A 15,567-nucleotide genomic window follows, 5' to 3' on the forward strand; every position below is an offset into this window, starting at 1 on the left:
TGATGGGCAGGATCCCCTGGGAGAATAACATGAGGGGGAAAGGAGTCCAGGAGAGCTGGCTGTATTTTAAAGAATCCTTATTGTGGTTACAGGGACAAACCATCCCGATGTGTAGAAAGAATAGTAAATATGGCAGGCGACCAGCTTGGCTTAACAGTGAAATCCTTGCTGATCTTAAACACAAAAAAGAGGCTTACAAGAAGTGGAAGATTGGACAAATGACCAGGGATGAGTATAACAATATTGCTCGGGCATGTAGGAACGAAATCAGGAAGGCTAAATCACACCTGGAGTTGCAGCTAGCGAGGGATGTTAAGAGTAACAAGAAGGGTTTCTTCAGGTATGTTGGCAACAAGAAGAAAGCCAAGGAAAGTGTGGGCCCCTTACTGAATGAGGGAAGCAACCTAGTGAGAGAGGATGTGGAAAAAGCTAATGTACTCAATGCTTTTTTTGCCTCTGTCTTCACGAACAAGGTCAGCTCCCAGACTACTGCACTGGGCAGCACAGCATGGGGAGGAGGTGACCAGCCCTCTGTGAAGGAAGAAGTGGTTCAGGACTATTTAGAAAAACTGGACGTGCACATGGGGCCGGATGTGTTGCATCCGAGAGTGCTAAAGGAATTAGTGGATGTGATTGCAGAGCCATTGGCCATTATCTTTGAAAACTCATGGCGACCAGGGGAAGTCCCAGATGACTGGAAAAAGGCTAATGTAGTGCCAATCTTTAAAAAAGGGAAAAAGGAGGATCCTGGGAACTACAGGCCAGTCAGCCTCACCTCAGTCCCTGGAAAAATCATGGAGCATGTCCTCAAGGAATCAATTCTGAAGCACTTACATGAGAGGAACGTGATCAGGAACAGTCAGCATGGATTCACCAAGGGAAAGTCATGCCTGACTAATCTAATTGCCTTCTATGATGAGATAACTGGTTCTGTGGATGAAGGGAAAGCAGTGGACGTGTTATTCCTCGACTTTAGCAAAGCTTTTGGCACGGTCTCCCACAGTATTCTTGTCAGCAAGTTAAAGAAGTATGGGCTGGATGGATGCACTACAAGGTGGGTAGAAAGTTGGCTAGATTGTTGGGCTCAACGGGTAGTGATCAATGGCTCCATGTCTAGTTGGCAGCCGGTATCTAGCGGAGTGCCCCAAGGGTCGGTCCTGGGACCGGTTTTGTTCAATATCTTCATTAATGATCTGGAGGTTGGTGTGGATTGCACCCTCAGCAAGTTTGTGGATGACGCTAAACTAGGAGGAGTGGTAGATACGCTGGAGGGTAGGGATAGGATACAGAGGGACATAGACAAACTGGAGGATTGGGCCAAAAGAAATCTGATGAGGTTCAACAAGGACAAGTGCAGAGTCCTGCACTTAGGACGGATCCAATCCAATCCAATGCAGTGCTACAGACTAGGGACCGAATGGCTAGGCAGCAGTTCTGTAGAGAAGGACCTAGGGGTTACAGTGGACGAGAAGCTGGATATGAGTCAACAGTGTGCCCTTGTTGCCAAGAAGACCAATGGCATTTTGGGGTGTATAAGTAGGGGCATTGCCAGCAGATTGAGGGACGTGATCGTTCCCCTCTATTCGACATTGGTGAGGCCTCATCTGGAGTACTGTGTCTAGTTTTGGGCCCCACACTACAAGAAGGATGTGGAGAAATTGGAGAGAGTCCAGCGAAGGGCAACAAAAATGATTAGGGGTCTGGAACACATGACTTATGAGGAGAGGCTGAGGAGAGGCTGAGGGAAATGGGATTGTTTAGTCTATGGAAGAGAAGAATGAGGGGGGATTTGATAGCTGCTTTTAACTACCTGAGACGTGTTTCCAGAGAGGATGGTTCTAGACTATTCTCAGTGGTGGAAGAGGACAGGACAAGGAGTAATGGTCTCAAGTTGCAGTGGGGGAGATTTAGGTTGGATATTAGAAAAAATTTTTTCACTGGGAGGGTTACCTAGGGAGGTAGTGGTATCCCCTTCCTTAGAAGTTTTTAAGGTCAGGCTTGACAAAGCCCTGGCTGGGATGATTTAGTTGGGATTGGTCCTGCTCTGGGCAGGGAGTTGGACTAGATGGCCTCCAGAGGTCCCTTCCAACTCTGATATTCTATGATTCTATGATTATATGATTAAATACTTTAGAAGCAAGAGGAATACCAAGGACAGGGTAGGCTCATTACTCAATGGAGGTGGTGGTGGGGAATAACAACAGAAAATGTGGAAATGGCAGAAGTGCTTAATGACTTCTTTGTTTCGGTTTTCACCAAGAAGGTTCGTGGTGATTGGATGTCTAACATAGTGAATGCCAGTGAAAATGAGGTAGGATTGGAAGAGGCTAAAATAGGGAAATTAAAAATTACTTGGACAAATTAGATGTCTTCAAATCACCAGGGCCTGATGAAATGCATCCTAGAATACTCAAGGAGCTGACTGAAGAGATATCTGAGCCATTAGCAATTATCTTTGAGAAGTCATGGAAGATGGGAGAGATTCCTGAAGACTGGAAAAGGGCAAATATAGTGCCCAACTATAAAAAGGGAAATAAGAAAAAACCCAGGGAATTACAGACCAGTCAGCTTAACTTCTGTACCCGGAAAGACAATGGAGTAAATAATTAAGCAATCAATTTGCAAACATCTAGAAGATAATAAGATGATAAGTAACAGTTGCACAGATTTGTCAAAAACAAATCCTGTCAAACCAACCTGATAGCTTTCTTTGACAGGGTAACAAGCCTTGTGGAAGCGGTAAACGTGGTATATCTTGATTTTAGTAAAGGAGGAAGTGCAATTAGCATGTAAGGCCCTCACCAAGGGGCCCATACCACCAAGTATTAATACTTGTCCCCAACCTCTCTCAATTCACAGAGTTTTGGAACCCATGACCCTTGCCTAGCGAGTGCCACTTAGTTGTTGGTGAGTCCCTCCATCATAACAAAAGGCCAAGTACAGGACCAAGCAAAGTTCCCATAATCAGGGTAATAACAATTTATTCTTCCTGCCCCAATAGCAGAGACACTGGGGAGCCCACAGCAGCCAAAGTGACCATTTGGGCAGCTATGGTCTCATTCTAGGCGGGGTGGGTGTGCCTATGCAAATGAGATCAGCCCCTGAAGTTCTTTTCCACAACTTGCCACACCTCACCACCAGATGTCAGGGTGGAGCTCATCCTGACACTGCTTACATCCATATGACCTTCTCATAAATAACTAGGGAAATGCAACCTAGATGGAGCTACTATAAAGGTGGGTCCAAAACTGGTTGGAAAACCATTCCCAAAGAGTAGTTATCAGTGGTTCACAGTCATGCTGGAAGGGCATTACAAGTGGGTCCCACAGGGATCAGTTCTGGGTCTGGTTCTGTTCAATATCTTTCTCGGTGATTTAGATAATGGTATAGAGAGTACACTTATAAAGTTTGCGGACGATACCAAGTTGGGAGGGGTTGCAAGTGCTTTAGAGGACAGGATTAAAATTCAAAATGATCTGGACAAACTGGAGAAATGGTCTGAAGTAAATAGGATGAAATTCAATAAGGACAAATGCAAAGTACTCCACTTAGGAAGGAAAAATCAGTTGCACACATACAAAATGGGAAATGACTGCCGAGGAAGGAGTACTGCGGAAAGGGATCTTGTGGGAGGTGGGGTGGGGGGGGGTCATAGTGGACCACAAGCTAAATATGAGTCAACAGTGTAACGCTGTTGCAAAAAAAGCTGATATCATTCTGGGATGTAGTAGCAGGAGTGTTGTAAGTAAGACACAAGAAGTAATTCTTCCACTCTACTCTGCTCTGATTAGGCCTCAACTGGAGTATGGTGTCAAGTTCTGGGCACCACATTTCAGGAAAGATGTGGACAAATTGAAGAGAGTCCAGAGAAGAGCAACAAAAACTATTAAAGGTCTAGGAAACATGACCTATGAGGGAAGATTGATAAAATTGGGTTTGTTTAGTCTGGAAGAGAGAAGATTGAGAGGGGATATGATAACAGTTTTCAAGTATGTAAAAGTTTGTTTCAAGGAGGAGAAAGAAAATTGTTCTTCTTAATCTCTGAGGATAGGACAAGAAGCAATGGGCTTAAATTGCAGCAAGGGAGGTTTAGGTTGGACATTAGGAAAAACGTCCTAACTGTCAGGGTGGATAAGCACTGGAATAAATTGCCTAAGGAGTTGTGGAATCTCCATTATTTAAGATTTTTAAGAGCAGGTTAGACAAACACCTGTCAGGAATGCTCTAGATAACAAGTCCTGCCACAAATGCAGGGGACTGGACTAGATGACCTCTCGAGGTCCCTTCCAGTCCTACGATTCTTTGATAGTGTCCGTAAATACATTTTCATGACAATATTAATGACCAGAGTAACCATAGCTTTCATTTAAGAACTCAGATAGGATTCTTTGGTGAACCAGAATGTCCGTACCAGAATCAAGATGGGAGGTAATTCCCCAGCCAGAGCCTGTGATAATTTCTCTCTCAGACTGAGGTGATTCATACCTCAGGTGTGGTGCAGTAGCCAATCATGGGCCTTAACCCATTCAGATGACACCCGGGGGCAGCTATTTAATCCCACAGGAAGAGCAGCAACCCAGTCTCAACTATTCCTTTGCCTCATGGTGTTACAGACTGCCCCTGCATTCCATCTTACTTCTGCCCCTGTTCTTGTCTCAGGCCTTCAGCTTGTTCCTCCCCCTATCCCTGTCTCATGCATACAGCCTTCTTTCCCCAGCTAGCCCTATACCAGCACCTGCACCTCCCTAAACTGGCTCCACCCCTGCCTTGATGAGTCGCCCAGTGACCCCCTGACACAAGCTATTCCTGTAACCCCATTGCCAGTTGGCAATAAGGGATTCTTGGGTCACACATGCGCTCTCACACACACATTGGAAAGCAGGGTTTGGATCTTAATGCATAGATGAATTTTCAGCAAATGATCGTAAATGCACAGCAAACATTGAAGTTAATTTGATGTCATAACATCCAGGATAAACAGATGTTGTGGTATAACCAGGAAATGCTATGGAGGGAGAAAAGCTGAAAATTAATTCCAACATGCCTAATGAACCAAAGAAGCTTAGAAGGAATTCCCCACCCCTCACCCCCATTCTATTCAGTCAGAATAAGAACAAAAGAACTCACAATTATGATTACCAGATATGTTTAGTTTTGTATGTGTTTGTTTGTTGTGGTGTGTTACCAAAACAAAAATTAACTGCTGTATTTTAAGATTTTGGGTAAATACTAACCCTCCCAGAACAAAGCCTGAGTAATGTCTCTGCACACCGCCCTTTCCAGCTTGTTCATTATTTTGACCATCACCTTCTAGAGCACTAGGAAAGGGGTTACTGGAAATGCATCGCTCTACTGCAGTCTTCCACGGGAACCTTTGTGAAATATTGCTGAGTTCTGTGATTCTGAGAGCTAACAAAGAGATCCAGCTCTGTAATAGCACACTGGGAAAACCATTATAGTAAAACCTCTAGGTTCTGGAAGGTTTCTTCCCAATAGCGTCTACCCTAATCATAAGTGGGGTTAGTGCAGGAAGCCTATCAACCTAATGAAATATGGCGAAGTAGTCTGTGACAGCTTCCCAGTTAGATACTTGTTACCTTGCAGTCAATGCTCCAACCCGTGTCCTAGAAGCCCTTGAATCTGCCTATATGGAAATGTTTGTTAGGTATTCATTTTTTGTGGGAATTAGAACATAATCCGCAATGGACCTGAAGCAGAAATGGAATTTGTCTCCTTCTCCACTCTCTTCAGGATGCTCATGCAGCTCATAATACCTCTAAGACTTGAGGATCTCAGCATTCTAGGATTTCCTTCTCCAGAGACCGAGGATTATCACTATCTAAATTTTTAATATTTTGTTGCTGTCACCTGGCTCAACATTGGAGTTATGTTATGAAAGGTACAGCATGCTTGTGAAGTGGTGTATGTCACTATGAGCACACTATACCAGTGCTTCAGGATCTGCTAGGTTCTGGGTGGAGCCTAAGTCACTTATAAATCCCCAAGTTATAAATCCCCAAGTGAGATCTCCTCTCTCTGCATGTGATAGTGGCCCATTTGTGATCATGGAGATATCTGAGTGAGAGCCCCTTCCATTTAAAACAAGGCATGTAATTCTGAGGCCCTCACTGAAATTTACTTCACACATTGGTGCAAAAGAGCTCAAATCTGTGGACTTCCGAGGCACTCTGCACAGACTGTTCACTCTCCAGGCTGTTGGGAAGAGGGAGAATGGTCTTCCTTGGTTATCTCTGCTGTGGGGGTTGAAGTAAAATAGCTGGATTTATAATTAATAATGGATTGTATATAAAGTATATAGCAAGGACGCCTAGAGTTTGTGATAAGTGCCTTTTAATAATTGAACAAATGGAAAGAAAACAAACAAATCAAATTCAACATCTCTGAGAATGGACAGACTTCTTGCATAAGACTGGAAGCAAAACGCAGCTTTAGCTCTTCTGACAGTCACTTCAAGATGATGAGAAATTTATTTTTTTCTACTCTTGAGTACCACATTAGTATTCCAGATGTGGCCTCGGAACCAACACCAGCCCTTAGCAAATTTTTTCACCTAGCACTGAAGTTAATAGCAGCTGCAGCTGCTTACAACAAGGCTAACTTTGGGCCAGACACAGATTCAAGACTTTTGTTGATGACCTTAGGGGATTACCCCTAAAGGTCTAAATGTTTTGGAGTCACTAAATCAAATCGTTTGCCTTTGCCACCAGCAGAGAAGAGTGAGTCAGTGTGGCCCTTGAATCAAGCACTGGGCAGGGACTCAGGAGACCTGGCTCTATTCCCAGCCTGCTGGGGATGTTAGTCTCTGGGTAAGGATAAAGTCATGTAACCTTTTTGCCTCAGTTTCCCCATCTGTAAAATAAGACTAATAATGATTGCAAAGTTCTTTGACCGCTATGGATGAAAACTGAGCCAGGTGTTGTTGTCTGTGCCTGAGCTGAAGTTGTGGAACTGATGGATATTTTTGGCATGAGGAGCAGAGGACCTTTCTGTTGGAAACCTGTGTTAGGTTTATTTAGGCCACCTGTTTCCTTTACCTACTCAAGGTAGAACTGTAAGCAGGATGTCTGCCTTCTATACTCCCTCTTATGTCCGGGGTTGACTCTGCAACACCTTGCTTTAGTTTTCCCTCTCTGAGGCAGGTCAGCACCTGCTTTATGGCTTGCACCCTGACCCTCTCTTGGCATAAGCACATCTCTTACAGTCCTTTTAGCTGGTCCCTTTCCAGGAGTGCCTTCTAGAGCTCCCTTTGGTGCCTTGCCATCACAGAAACTAGGTTCTTAACAGCCACACTCTTCAATGCTGCATAGGCTTCTCTGTTCAGTCTTGGCAGTATGGGATTTGGTGAAGAGTCTGTTGTTTCTATTGCCTCTGTGTTCACTCCTTTATCAGCACAGTTTTTCCTGTCTTCATGGCTCTGAATTTTTTTTCTACAGCCATCACCTGTCAATAAAGAACAGAAATCTGGTTCTCCAGATTCCTCCTTATCTCCTCCTCTGCCACAGCTCTTCACATACTGGTCAGTCTTGGAGATTTGCCTTAACCTTTTGGCCAAGTCACAAAACAAGAAGTCCCAACAAAAAAGGTTTTTCTGCCCTTTTGGGAAGTCTCTTCAGCCCACCCTGTAGGGCTGTTCCAAGCCCCTTTCTGGTCTAACCCTGAGAGCCTTTCCCCATTTTTTTTTCCAGGATGGGAAGCAGCTAATTAATGATTGCACAGCTGCAGTTGGCCCCATCTCTCCTTAAAGGGGACTTGTCACACTGTGACAGACATCAGAAAAGTGTGAATATTACAAGTTAGGGGACTTAAAAGCCTAAGTGGAGATGTATGCTTTCCGGCCAGCTGTGGGAACTATGTGCCCAGAGAAATAGGTCACCCACTCTAGACATTGAGCAGATGGTTTTGCTCTAGTATCAGACAGCTTAAGAATACTGGTGGTCTACTTCCACTATTACAGGGGCTGTACAGACCATAGGGTCTCTGGGGGCTCCTAAAGCTTCAACCACGAAAGGCTGCTTGACATGCTCGTGAAGGCCAACCACCTGGCTGCCTAAAAAGCAGAAATGGGAAAGAAACTGATGGTAAGTGGAACAGATTTAGGAGCAGACACATCCATACCAAGGAAGGAAGGAAGGGGAATTCTGGGGTGCCTATGGTAATGTGGTGCCTCCCAGAAGTCTCCTACTCTAGTCTTGAGATAGGAGTGGGAGCCTCAATGGGTGGCAATGTGTCAAGTAGGAAAGAAACTCTGCTCATGACACTAGTTAAAGGGTTGAGGTGATGATTCCTAACATGGGTTTATTTGCTGATTGATAACCCAAGTTTACTATTAAACTAGTGTATCAGTTAAAAATAGCAGTAAAAAAACCCCAACAAGTTCATAGGTTAAGTGCAGTAGTGATCACAAAGATCATGAGTTATGAAAGAAATAACATTGCATGAGCATGTAGTGTACACTGAGCTGAACGCAGCCAGAACTCCCATACTTTCATGTTTTTAATACAGAATCTGTACTTTGCCTGAAGTAGCTTTGCCATAGCTGTTGATAATAGATTTCAGTAATTTCTGAGTGGTTATTCTCCCTACAGACATATACAGAAAATGGTTTGTGTATTACTCATTAGGCATCTTTGAACTGTTCTTTATCTCCTATCTTTATGGCCTAATTTACAAATTCTTAGAACACGTTAAATTGTATATTGTTATCCAGAGTAAAATGTTAACACAGATATATATTAATTCCTGGAAAAAATCATGGCTGTTTCAGAGATCCCCATTCCTTTCACTTTATCCTCATATTTTTGGTTCCACTTTGCTTAGCTATATTAAGATGAGAAGCAATCACTGTAGTGTGGAAACTGTTGAAATATTTCTATAAATAGTAATTTGGAAATCTTTCCCTACAACTTTCTTTATTAATTGCAGGGGCCTAAGTTCACTTTGTCATCCATTACCTGGTGTTTTAAAGTTGGCAGTGCCTCCATATTGTCATTGTAAATCTATCGATAATATGGTATAAAATAAATGTTCTGAGTATATAAGGGAAGACCATGCTATGGTATTCAAGTAGGTTGGCAAATCAGTTTCCATAGAAGTCTGAAGCTACTTCGTGACAATGTCAGAATGATCTCACTGCAGCTACATGGAGGCTTCATTACAATGGATTACTACAATGACAAAATGATGTAAATGTAAATTTATGGAGACTTCATTGCAGTGAAAGATTACAAAAGAAAATAATGTCACTTGACATCTATGAAAACATCATAACAAGGGCAAATCAATTTTGATATAAATATAGCAAGAATGTATTATAATCACAAAAATGATTTCAGAATGAGATTTGGAGCCAGTGACATTTTTCAATTGCAATGTAAATAGAGTGGCAGTACTGGTCTCAGAGGATCCTTATATCATGTAATCGTAACAGAAACAAACTCTGAAACTTATAGCTTTCAAAAATTACATTGGCTTACAAGTAGTCAGACAAACTTGAACCCAGAAGGAATTATTTCCTAGTTATGAGAGAAATAAATTAATGTAGGCACAAGATGCTATACTATGGTCAAATATACTTAGAAATATGTACACATTTGAATAAGGCTATTAGATGGCCAGAGGAAAGAGAGGTTGTAAAACACTGGACCCTCAACAAAAAGCTTGGTCCTGCTTCCCAACCAGACCAATAGGTATTGCAACAATGAACAGCTTCACAATGCCTAACTTCTAGGCACCTAGTTAAAAAAAAAAACACCACAGGAACCACTCTATGATCCACAAAGCCAGAGACAGGTGCCTTAGGATGTGATCCACAAAAGCCAAGAGGCTAGGCAAAGAACTGCCTAAGCTAGCCAATGGAAAATGTTCACCAGATAGGTGTATCCTAATCCAGTGAGAGATGAGGCTAAATCTGGGCTGGAGAGAGGCACCTTGGGCTAGAGACAGAGGTGAGTGACTGTAGCCCAGTGCTTAGAGCACCTCATCTGAGAGGTGGGAAACCCTAGGTCCTCACCTCCTGTTCCCAGCGACTATTTATCCAAAGTAGAACAGCTTTAACAGGAGGGATTGAGGGACCCCACCTAGCTCAGTGCTTAGAGCTGTTTCATGTTTCCCTTGTCGAGGCTGAATCCCCACTCTGGCACTTCAAGTGTAGAAGGTGGGGGCCCGCAAGGATTCTAAATGAATACTGGCCACTCCAGGCTGGTATTAAACTCCCAAGGTTACAGCTTGTTTCTGACCTTGGTTTGGTAAACGCTGCCACCACCCAAATGCAAACCCCTTTTTGGAATCCAGGAAGACGCACTTGGGAGTTCCTTCCTGTGTGGTAACCTCAAGCCCTTTCACCTCCTACACCCCTCCCTGGCCCCGGGGAAGAGCTGAGAAAGAAAACAAAGGAAATTAGCTGTTGCCACCAGCTAATAAAAGAGCATATGCACAAACCTCTTAAGACACAAAAATTCCAATCCTGTTCTTAAAAAAGATAAATTTTATTAAAAACAAAAAAGAAAATACATCTGGAACTTAGGCTTGTGCTAGATTTTATAAGAGCAATTCCAAAAATTAAGCACCCAAAATAGCTTATGTGGGGGTTTAGCTTAAAGGTTACAAGCAAACAAAAGCAACTGGTGTTAGCACAGAGGAGATCCACAAGCCAATAAGAAATAAAAGAAATAACCCTAATTGCATCTTTCTAAAGATTTCTGATATACTTACACATTTGGATTTTCAGATAAGTAGGGCTGAGGTATGATTTGATGTTTTTTCATACCTGGTTTTAAAGCTGCTTACAGCATAGCTGCTCTGTCTCTCCGCTCTTTCCAGGAGAGCCACAACACAGACAGAGGGAAGGTTAACCGCCCCCCAGCATTTTAAAAAGTTCTAGCCCTCCCATTGTCTCTTTTGGTCAGGTGCCAGTCCCTTTCTTTTACCTGTAGGCTTGTTAACCCTTTACAGGTAAAGCAAGTAGAGAACAGCTACTAAGGAATTTTATAGCTAACTGGCTGGCTGGGTGTCCATAAAAGGGAGCTACCCCCTCTTCATTTATCTCACCCCTTTTCAAATCATTTCTCCTGCTCAGCCAGAGGTGGGGGGACTCAAACCCATGTCTGCAACATCCCAGGTGAGTGCACTAACCACTGGGCTCAAAGTTATGAGGTCATTGTCTCTTCCTAAGGCCAGATTTTAAATGGGAGCTGGTAGGTGACCTCTGAATTTACCTGCTGGAGAGAGATGTGCTCCTCCACCTACCTTCCCCTCATTCATGGATTACTCTGGGGCTTAGATGGGATATAGGCATCTGGACACCTAGAGTGAGGCAGCAGGGCACATACCCAGAGGCAGAAACATAGATGCTTAGGGAACTTTTACTGCAAAAACGTAGGCACTATTAAGTTTAGGCGCCTACAGGGTTAGGCAGGAGCTGAGTGGGAGTTTTGTGGATCACAGTGGAACCTAAAACTGGGTCTTAAGTGCCTAAGTACCTTTGTGGATCTAGGTCTTAGTCTCTGGACTTCTCTCCAAATTGTTCCAGCTACTCACTAAGAGGCTTGATCCAAAGTCAATAGGAAAAACACTCACTCATGTTAATGAACTTTGCTATATGCCATCATTAGCAATGCTCCTAGTCCTAAAGCCAAAGAATCTCATAGCATCGCATGACCTTTTAACTTCATTACATATTATTCTGTACAACAAAATAATGTCCACCTCAATTTAAGTATTAACTTCCCACTTTCTAAACTGGAGGAACTTGATTATGCTTCAAGGGAAGCAAAGACAAGATAGGATAGGTGAGAAGTGGTACCTAAGTGGCATCATGTCTGGGAAAGACTTAATGCCTCTTGAGCACTTGGGGTAGCACAGCAAAGGATACCTTGCTCTAAAAATTTAGCAAGGTGTTGTCATCCCCAGTGAGGGCCCAGCACTTGTGTTCCACCAATACACACCTCTTTGGAGACTGGCTAGTGTGTCATGCTCTCAGTGTTCTCCGAGGCCTATAGACATTAAGGCTACCCCGTGAGCAAGTAGAGTAGGTACATGAAGTTGTTGAAATAACTCTGAATCCTCTCCCCCCACTAAGACACACTGGTTAAGCCATAATTTGGCCCAAGGCCTCAACTCTTTTGTGTTAATGGGTCATTAACTTAAACAACCAGCAATAGAGTGTTCAGGGATGCTGAGCACCATACTCTCACTTGAAGTTAGTGACAGAGCTGGAGGTGCCCAATGACTGAGTAGATTCATAGATTTTCATAGATTCATAGATTTTCAGGCATAATGGGATTGTTATCATCTAATCTGACCATCTGCATACACATGTCATAGAATCATAGAATAATAGAGTTGGAAGGAACCTCTGGAGGCCATCTAGTCCAACTCCCTGCCCAGAGCAGGACCAATCCCAACTAAATCATCCCAGCCAGGGCTTTGTCAAGCCTGACCTTAAAAACTTCTAAGGAAGGGGATTCCACCACCTCCCTAGGTAACGCATTCCAGTGTTTCACCACCCTCCTAGTGAAAAAGTTTTTCCTAATATCCAACCTAAACCTCCACCACTGCAACTTGAGACCATTACTCCTTGTCCTGTCATCTGCTATCACTGAGAATAGTCTAGATCCATCCTCTTTGGATACACCTTTCAGGTAGTTAAAAGCAGCTATCAAATCCCCCCTCATTCTTCTCTTCTGTAGACTAAACAATCCCAGTTCCCTCAGCCTCTTCTCATAACTCATGTGTCCCAGTCCCCTAATAATTTTTGTTGCCCTTCGCTGGACTCTCTCCAATTTATCCACATCCTTCTTGTAGTGTGGGGCCCAAAACTAGACACAGTACTCCAGATGAGGCCTCACCAATGTCGAATAGAGGGGAATGATCATGTCCCTCAATCGATCTGCTGGCAATGCCCCTACTTATACACCCCAAAATGCCATTGGTCTTCTTGGCAACAAGGGCACACTGTTGACTCATATCCAGCTTCTTGTCCACTGTCACCCCTAGGTCCTTCTCTGCAGAACTGCTGCCTAGCCATTCGGTCCCTAGTCTGTAGCGGTGCATTGGATTCTTCTGTCCTAAGTGCAGGACTCTGCACTTGTCCTTGTTGAACCTCATCAGATTTCTTTTGGCCCAATCCTCCAATTTGTCTAGGTCCCTCTGTCGTAGAAACTCACCCAATAATTCTGTTTGAGCTATAGCATACCTTTAGAAAGACATCTTGTGTTGCCTTAAAGACTTCAAGCAATGTTCTAATTGTTAAATACCCCATAAGTTTTCACCCTTATTGCTAGTCTAAGTTTGTCTAGCTTCAGCTTCCAACCACTGAAATTGTTCAGTATTGAGCAAAAGATTCTGTTAACCCTTAGCCAGGTGGGCTCCCATATCAAATATTTAATATCTTTACCCTTTCCCCCTGTGTGTGCTTACTGTTATTTAGACATTTGATCACTTTCCCATAGGAAATGGCACACTGCAATGAGGTTCTTACACATTCTCATAAAGAAGGACAGCTCAAGTACCAGATATGTATTATATACAATTACAGTTTCAGAGCCATGTGTGAGCTTTGAGCCTTGTAGACTTCTGTTGGTTTAGCATGTGCTCCAGGTGCTTTGCCATTTCACAGCAGGTCAAATCACTCAGTTTCAGTCAGTGTTGGATCAGCAAGTGATACGCTGATATCAATCTGGGGCAGTTGATCAGTTTCCTCCTCTAATAAATGATCACTGATGGAGGATGTTTTCAAAGTATTCTGCCCACTTTGCAGTATCTTTTCTTTGTCGGTGAGCAGTGTGGTACCATCAGCATGCAGTATTGGAGATATTCCTGATTACTGTGGCCTATAGATTGTGTTATTCCTATCTGGTTTTTTTCCTCACCCATGAGTTTTGCATCTCTCTAAGTTTGTGTTATACAGTCCTCATGATGTTGTCAAAAGCTGCCTTCTTAGATGCTGAAGTACTGTCTTCTAAACAGGCCTGATGGAGATGTTTCTTGTTTAAACAGTCTCTCTATTCAGTATTGTTTTCATCAAACCAATCTTGATGTTTACATGTGATGGAACAGAGGGTACTGGATGCAGCAGAGTAAGGATTATTTCTCTTCAGCTTGTGACTACTTTGGTCTCACAATCAACATCAAGAGGACAGAAGAGATGCACCAGGAAAGCCTTACATAGAGAGTCCACTATCACAGTGAATCACCAAACCCTTCAGGCAGTGGACAAGTTTCCCTACCTTGGCCATACACTGTCATGTGAAGTTCACGTTGATTATGAAATCAACACCAGAGTTGCCAAAGCAATTGTGGCCTTCGGCAGACTACGTGTAAACGTGCGGGAGTGTAGAAGTATCAGTCCAACAAACAAAACTGAAGGTCTACAAGCCATCATGTTGCCAACTGTGATGTATTCATGTGAAACCTGGCTGGTGTTCAGACGCCATGCTATGAAGCTGAATCAGTTTCACATGGGCTCTCTGGGGAAACTGATGAGGATAAGATATCAAGACAAAGTTCCAGATATTGAGGTTCCCATATGGGCAGGCTCTCTCAGCTTCCATACTCTGTTGATGAAATCACAGATGAGATGGGCAGGCCATGTCACCAGAATGTAAGATGAGTGACTGTCAAAGATCTTTTACAGTGAGCTAAAGGAGGAAAAGCACTCTGAGGGAGGCCAAAAGAAATGTTTCAAGGACTCTTAAGTTATCCTTGGGGAATTTCAACCTTGACACAGACTTTTCTACCTAGTGAAGCCTCATCCATACGGAAGCTGCAGTCTGAGCAGAGGAGAACTAAGGCAGAGCAGAAGCGCCAGCAACATAAATCTCGCAACAGAAACATGTCCGCTGTTAATCAAGCAACCCAATGACATCTCTTGTTCAGTGTGCCACAGAGAGTTCAAAGCTCAGACTGGCCTGATCAGCCACTCGTGTTCACAGAAACCAAACCAACCAGTGATATCATGGTCATCTTTGAACCTGAAGGATGGAAAACAAAACAAAACAAATACATAACTTACACACTTTTCAAATTTATTAGTCATTGTGTACTTTACTGTGTGATCTCACATTGTCACTGTTAAGAGGACTTGGCATGAGATGTCTTAAAAACCTCCACTGATACTTAGATTTTTCCAGTACAAACCTCCAGTTTGCTTTTAAAGGCTTTATGTTTGTCAGACACATTAGCCCTTACTCCAATGTCTCAGGATACCTCTTATTGTCTGAGTATAATAGATCAGTGTCTCAATATCTGGCCTTTTGACTTATGTAATAGGGAAGCACAGCAATGAAGGAAACATTTATGACCAAAATGTTCAAGACTGGTGGCAAATATTCTAAAGTGTTTATCTGAAAATGTTGATTTGTCAAAGCTAAAAAAAGTGTTAATGGGAAAGTTGGTTTTGATTAATATCACCGTTTTAAACATTATTGAAAAACAATGCTTCAAAATTGTTGAAATAGACTGCTTCAACATTTTTGAAATGAAAAGTTTCATTTTCTAGTTCAACGTGACTATTTGAATTTTTAGTTAATATATGATAAGAAATTGAAA

This window comes from Eretmochelys imbricata, chromosome 2 (assembly GCF_965152235.1).
Source record: "Eretmochelys imbricata isolate rEreImb1 chromosome 2, rEreImb1.hap1, whole genome shotgun sequence".
Taxonomy (NCBI): Eukaryota; Metazoa; Chordata; order Testudines; family Cheloniidae; genus Eretmochelys; species Eretmochelys imbricata.